At 39.4% G+C, this 7,500-nt stretch overlaps 1 protein-coding gene across 2 annotated transcripts in view; it reads right to left on the reverse strand.

Moving 5' to 3' along the window:
• Positions 1–7,500, reverse strand: part of LOC125028089 (protein singed-like) — a 155,593-nt gene that overhangs the window by 115,173 nt on the left and 32,920 nt on the right. The window contains exon 1 of one of the 2 annotated variants that reach the window (XM_047617413.1): positions 1,280–1,439. The exons of the other annotated variant lie outside the window; for it this stretch is intronic. The gene's annotated coding sequence lies outside the window, so the exon portion shown is untranslated. Of the gene's footprint in view, positions 1–1,279; positions 1,440–7,500 lie in introns of those variants that run through there. 2 annotated transcript variants of the gene reach the window in all.

Consider the following 7,500-nt stretch of genomic DNA (forward strand, 5'->3'; position numbering starts at 1 on the left):
ATATAAAAATCTTTCCGATGATTATCGTGTTACATAATCCATATCATCATTATTAACTGAGCTATCATTATTCTCACTGACATTATTACAGTTCAAAGTATTAATATTTTCATAATCAATATCTGCGTTATAATTACAACTATTATCAATGATTATCACTACTGTAATTATCATCATCATCATCATCTGTTCTGCTATAGTTCCTTCTCTTCATCTTTCCCTCGTTCCTGGTATATAATCTTTTCTTTTTTAAAGTGCTCTCTTGCGCCATCCTCTCTTTACCTCTCCTATTCCCTCGCCTTGTTTGTATTTGGCATGCAATATCCTTTGACTTTTCTTTCTTCTCTTCTTGCCCTCTTCCTTCATTTGCAATACCCTCTTCCCCGATCTTTATTCTTTACTTCCATCTAACTCACTCACTCACTTTATCCCTCTCTCACTTTCTCTTTCTTTCTCTCTCTCTCTATCTCTCTCTCTCTCTCTCTCTCTCTCTCTCTCTCTCTCTCTCTCTCTCTCTCTCTCTCTCTCTCTCTCTCTCTCTCTCTCTTCCGTTTTAATCCTAATCTTACTCCTGATATTATTTTTTTTAGGGATATGCTAAATCTTCACGGAAGATATTCCCATGATAAAATATCTACGTCCCCTATGTTTATAAAATAAAATCTTATCATCATCCAAAGGCTCCAGCAGACTTATATGCCTATTTACTCTTTAATTTTCACTCACTCTAACTCTCATTCTCCTTCCCCCTTCCTATCGCTAACATACATTCTTTTAATTATATCTTCTATTCTACACTCCTTTCTGACATATAATACCCTTACCATCTCCAACGTTGATATTAACCTCCCAGCTGCTCCTGAAGGCTGAATCTTGCTACTGAGCTTTGTACGTCTGCGAGTTATCAGAAATTACCTGAAAAGAAAGGCATAATTGATTAGAAAAAATACACTCGATAACGTTCATTATAAATAACTTAAATTACCAACGCACAGATCTTACATATTCATTCCTTTTTTTCACAAACTAGCAACCCATGTGTTAGAAATGGCACAACTTCAATGCTGAATAAATGCGCTCGATCGGTTGAAGCACTAATGCGAGACCGGGATCGTGTGTCACGTACAATCTCACTTCCTCCACTGATTCCCGTTATTATGTGCATATTCAAAAAAAAATCACGCAAGTAAAAATCCTCCTCATTTCCTTCCAACCCGTTTTCGCCCAAACCGCACGGGGATCACTTCTCACTTATCCACCTGGAACCAGGCCGATTTACCTGCAATTAAAACGCCCCCATGACCGGGTAGCAGGATGAAGCCAGCCGATGACGTGGGAAAGACGAGACAACTCCTTGAAGAAGTGGTTTGGAACACGTGGAATGTCCTTGAAGAGGCTTCGGAGGAACCGCACAGCTACAGCTACTGCACCAGTACTGGCTCTCGGGTAAGTTGTGGGAGAGGACTACTCAGGAGAGAGAGGTGTGTGTGTGTGTGGGGTGTGTGATGCAAGGTTGTGAGGCTCATGCGCTAGTCACATCGATTATGGGCCAAAGCCTAAATATGTTATGGAGACAGGAAGTCAGACATGTCGTTCCATTACTTTTTGTTTGGATACAATGGCTTGTGGTAACTGAAAAAATAGTCAAAACACTGGCAATAAGAGCATAATAATAGATTCCAAAATTCGAAGTTGTGCATGGTGCATGACATACGTTATTAAATACTGCTGAATTTACGACTTTCACTAGGCTTCTGTCATCTAAGTTTTCAATGTGGAAGCCTTCGTTTAACTTAACAAATGACTAAAATCAAATTACTTAAAACCTACCTCCAATGAGGAAAAAACACATTCAAAGAAACGAGACCTTCGAATACAGAAAATGGGTAGAGTCCCATTCTCTAACTGCATGTTCTGGGTAACTCGACGAAATGCCTTCATTTTCGGTTTATGAATCGTATACCTTTTAAAAACAAAACTAGGACATTTAACTGCGTAAATAATAATAATAATAATATCGCTTCATCGTCAGTTTGTCGTGCATCACACTCACATGGCATATAACCCTATAAGGAAATAGGATTCAGTATTTCATCAAATTTTGGTAAATGCAAAAAATAACGTTTCATTCCATGCTATGAGGGATATCACTGTCTGTGTAAAACCGCGAAAAGCAGTTAATATAAGACTGATATAATCTCACCATAAATCTCTCGTTTCTTGGAAAGACGCGAGCTGTCAAGACCTTTACTTCCTTAATGAATATGATTTCGTCTTTCCTGAGATTAAACGCGTCAAACTGTCATCATGGCGGATGTAATGCCCATGTAAACATTCCCGGCCGTGATCTCATAAAAAAACAATAAAAGGCGATTCAAAAGCACTTGCTACGAAAAAAAGCGAATCGCTCCGAAGCCACGGTCGTACCGAAACATGCCCATTGCTTTACAAAAACCTTTATTGGCGTTGGGAAGCCTCGAGCCAAAAGGGCGCGAATCTCCCTTCACTCCAATTTCGAATTACCATTCCCGAGGTTCTCAGATAATGCAATCCCGTTACCACCTCTGCTGTCGCGTATTGTGTCCCCGGAGAGCCATGAAGTGTAAGAGGCTCCTCAGTCGCGCTAACGCAAGGCTCTTCTTTGCTTGTTTTCTTGAGAACGTCCTATGGCTTCTTGCAGTGACTTCACAGCTTCTTTAACAAGTTTACCGGACTTAAATTGTGCGAACTATATTTCAAAACGCGTGTGCTGGAGGAGTTATAGACTGAATAATAGATTCAAATGGAGTCAAACACCAAAAGGAACAGGCGCAAGGCATGTCTAACATCTAAAAAATATAGTCATGCTCCAACGAGATGATATCAGCTCGAGGTATATCTTGAGAAATATCACGGTAAAGTGTGGGTCTGGAAGTAGAATGTGACGCAGAACACACAGAGCATAAAGAGGTACGTAACCTTTTAACATCTACGCACAATGGCATCGACGGGTACTCATTGAATGAATGATAATGAACTCTGTATTAAAGGGGAACGCCTTCATTACAGATGTTTTTTTCCCTCGCCAGCTCGCATTTGACTGCGACTGTTTCTTTTTCAGCGAATAACATTGGATAGATTTACTTAACTGAAAATCGTCTTTACGTCTAGACAAAAGGAGAACTGAGAACTAAGAAAGAAATTTAGAAAGGTAACAGCAGGCAAATACGAATAACCAAAGATCAAGTCCGAAGTTGGGTAATAACAACAAAACCAAAACCACTCGTTTTCTATCCTCTCAAAAATCGGATGATGACCATTCAGTTTACAAACGTTTTGTAAAGTCTTATAACACAACACAATATATATATATATATATATATATATATATATATATATATATAATATCCAACAGCAAACGTAGAGCAGCTGAGCGTGGCAAACAAAATCGAGTTCCCAAACCAATACACGTTACCGAAACCGAAAGAGGATTGACACAGCTAAAATACGTATTAATTACACTGAAAATATCGACACTTGTGCTCAACACCTGGGCTAGGGGAGGGGGAGGGGGAGGGGGGGCGCTCTCTCTAATGACCGTCACCTCACCCTAATGACCAATCAACTCATCTGCGGAAAGGGAAGGGTGGAGGAGAGTCATGACCTCGCTAGTGTGAACAGTTGAAGTAAACTCTCCCGGTTATCCTCGTCGATAAACAATGCTAAGATCTCAAAATGCATTTGAACGTTGACATCCCGTGCTTGATACTTCGAATATACCACAGCACTGTACTATTCTTATATATTTCTTTATTAGAGCTGCAACATTATTTCCCATTCGTTATAGTAATCACATTTATTCTACAGTAACTTTTTTTTTTTTTATATTCTTCACAAGTCCTCACATTCGTCATTTTTTCAATTTTCACTCCAAAGGAAAATATTTATTCCAAAGTCTACGACAAAAAAAGTCTTTCGCTCGGATTTTCCCCTCTGTTGAAAACCCGGATGTACACAATGACCACCTAATCCTCCTTAATTACGTTCTATCCTCCACGGAAGAATGGACAGGAAGACGAGTGAAGGAAAAATTAGGGTGACTGTCTCGCCCTGCATGAGGTGATCGTATGAGCCGGAAGCGAAACTCCACGTGACTTCTTTACCGCGTATTCCTGTTTCAATGTTGATTTGTGTCTTCGCTACGTAGAAAACAACGTCGTTACACGCAATTCTCCATCAATTCACAATAACGCATCACCACCTTCATTTTTTTTTTCCTGTAGAACACAATCCCGTTCAACCTACAGAAACTCTCCCAAACGTTACGAACTTCCACACTACACTGCCATACCTGCGCCAACCGTATAGCAAAACCCACCCTCAACAAGTGCAAAACAACCGAACACCACACCAGATAACACCGCAAGGAGGGCAGCAACAGCATACCAGAATATCTCACCGCATATTTTCGCCAAAGACCTGTATAACCAGAGAAGTGAAGAAAAAAAAAAAGTAAAAAAGTAAAAAAAAAAAAAAAAAAAACGTAAAAAGTCTTAGGTACGCCGGCGTCGGGGAACCGCATATTTTGCAAATATCTTCCTACGAGCTCGATGGCATCCAGATAATGATAAACGTTTCTCTTTTACAATCAATGTAACTGCAGAGTAGCCCGCCAGCCATCCAGCCGAGGAGATAGGCTTTATGTTCCACTCTGGATTAAACCTGAAGAGGACTTTGTGGCGAGACGGGATCCCTCTTTAATACAATATTCAGTGCAGGGACATTGGCTGGAGACACGGGAGGGGAAAACGTTATAAATGGCGAAAGTGGAAGAGAAAAGAAGGAAAAGGAGAAAGGAAAATTAGACAGAAACTCTGGGAAAGATAGTTAGGAAGCTGTTAGATTTAAGGGTTGATGTTTTTATTAATCGAAAGTAAAAAAGGACACAACACTCACAAAACACACACACATACACATACATACACACACACACACATAAACACATACATATGTGTGTGTGTGTGTTTGCATGGGTGTATGTATATGTACATGCATGTAAGTATATATATACATATATATGTGTATATATATACATATATATGTATATATACATATATATATGTAAATATACATATATATATATGTATATATACATATATATATATGTATATATACATATATGTGTGTATATATATATATATATATATGTGTGTGTGTGTGTGTGTATATATACATATGTGTGTGTGTGTGTGTGTGTGTGTGTGTGTGTGTGTGTGTGTGTGTGTGTGTGTGTGTGTGTGTGTGTGTGTGTGTATGTATATACTAAATGTTTACTTCCGATGAACAAAAATAGTTCAATCTTAACTAGAATTTAACAGCGTCCTTGGTATCTTTCCCACAGTATATATATATATATATATATATATATTTATATATAGGAGTGTATTAGTGAGTGAGTGAGTGAGTGTGTGTGTGTGTGTGTGTGTGTGTGTGTGTGTGTGTGTGTGTGTGTGTGTGTGTGTGTGTGTGTGTGTGTGAGTGTGTGTGAGAGTGAGAGAGAGTGTGTGTGTGTGTGTGTGTGTGTGTGTGTGTGTGTGTGTGTGTGTGTGTGTGTGTGTGTGTGTGTGTGTGTGTGTGTGTGTGAGTGTGTGTGAGTGTGTGTGTGAGTGTGTGTGTGTGTGTGTGTGTGTGTGTGTGTGTGTGTGTGTGTGTGAGAGAGAGAGAGAGAGAGAGAGAGAGAGAGAGAGAGAGAGAGAGAGAGAGAGTGTGTGTGTGTGTGTGTGTGTGTGTGTGTGTGTGTGTGTGTGTGTGTGTGTGCGTGTGTGTGCATAAATAAAGCAAAAATCTTTAAGGAATTATCATCAGCATACTTTCCTCGCTCATGACAATTTCTCCATGTCGGTCAGCACTAAACTCCATGACCGCGAGGGACTTGAAGCAGAGTAATCCGCGCAACCAACCGACGCGGACCATTCAATACCAGAAACGAACGGAACTAAGAGTTAAGTCACAGGTAACAAGAACCAACGCCGACGAACCACGACCCCCCCCCCAAAAAAAAAAAAAAAAAAATCAGCTACCCGAAACCAGGAACCGAATCAAGAACCGGGAACCGAAGCAAAAAAAAAAAAAATAAAAAATAAAAAATAAAAAAAACACCGAAGCAACGACCAAATAAAACTTGAAGCAACGACCAGGAACCAAACACCACGTTCCAACTCCCAGAAATCACGAACCAAGAACCAAACCCCAGGGAACCGAAGCACCCAAACCAACTTCACACACGAGAACCAGGAACGTCGAACCCGCCAAGCCCCACGAGCCACGACCCTTGAAGGCACCCGCGCGTCCCCGGCCAAGATGATTAGACGGGAACTCCCTCCGTCCCAAGACCCTTTGAGGAGTAACACAGCGCGAGAAGATGCCGCAGATAAGGAGTAAAAAAGACGGCGATACGGAGGCAAGGAGCGCGAGATAAAAGGGACGGCGTTGCTGTGGGCCGACCGGGGAGGGGGGGGGGGGGGGGGCGATGAGAGGACGCAGAGAGGAGTGAATAAAGGAAGAAGGATAAAAAAAAGTAACAGGAGGGAAACGCTGTAATCCTCATGTAACAAGGGATCGAACGGCGGCCGAGAGGAGGGAGGGAAGTGGCCGCAGAATGGACTATATTTGGCTGTTATTTCTAACATGAATTACTATTATGCCTTTAGCATTGCGTGGCTTATATTGATATCCAATTTAATAAGACCCACAACATTAACATTAACAGTAATAATGGTACCTTCAGTTTTTATATTCGAAATGACAACAGCAAGAACAATGGCACCAATTTTATATTCGTACTGACGACTACAAAGGAAATGTTATTCAAAATTATATTCTTGGTGGTACTGATGGTGACTGATAAGTGATGATGATAATGATAAATGATGACTGGTGAGATTAGGATAATGATGATGATGATGATGAAGATATTGATGATAAAAATGATTGATGATGATAATAATAATGATGAGGATGATAAGGATGATGAGGATGAGGATGAGGATGATGATGCTAATGACGACGACGATGGTGATGACGATGATGATGATATTGATGATAAAAATGATAGATTATGATAATAATAATGATGATAATGATAGTGCAAATTAAGATGATGATTAAGATGAAGATGATGATGATGATAATAATAATGACAATGATGATGATGATAATAATAATGATGATAATGAAGATGATGATGATAATAATAATGATGATAATGATGATGATGATAATGATGATGATAAGGATGATGAAGATGATAATAATAATGATGATAATAATAATAATGATGATGATGATGATAATTATAATGATAATGATATTAATCATAATGGTAATAATAATCATAATGATAATAATGAAAATTATAATGACGACCATAATGATAATAATGATGATGATGATGATGATAATGAAAACGATGATAATGATGATGAAAAGGTCAGTGATAAAATACAAACCCATACCTTAATA

The sequence above is a fragment of the Penaeus chinensis genome, chromosome 8 (assembly GCF_019202785.1).
Source record: "Penaeus chinensis breed Huanghai No. 1 chromosome 8, ASM1920278v2, whole genome shotgun sequence".
Classification (NCBI taxonomy): Eukaryota; Metazoa; Arthropoda; class Malacostraca; order Decapoda; family Penaeidae; genus Penaeus; species Penaeus chinensis.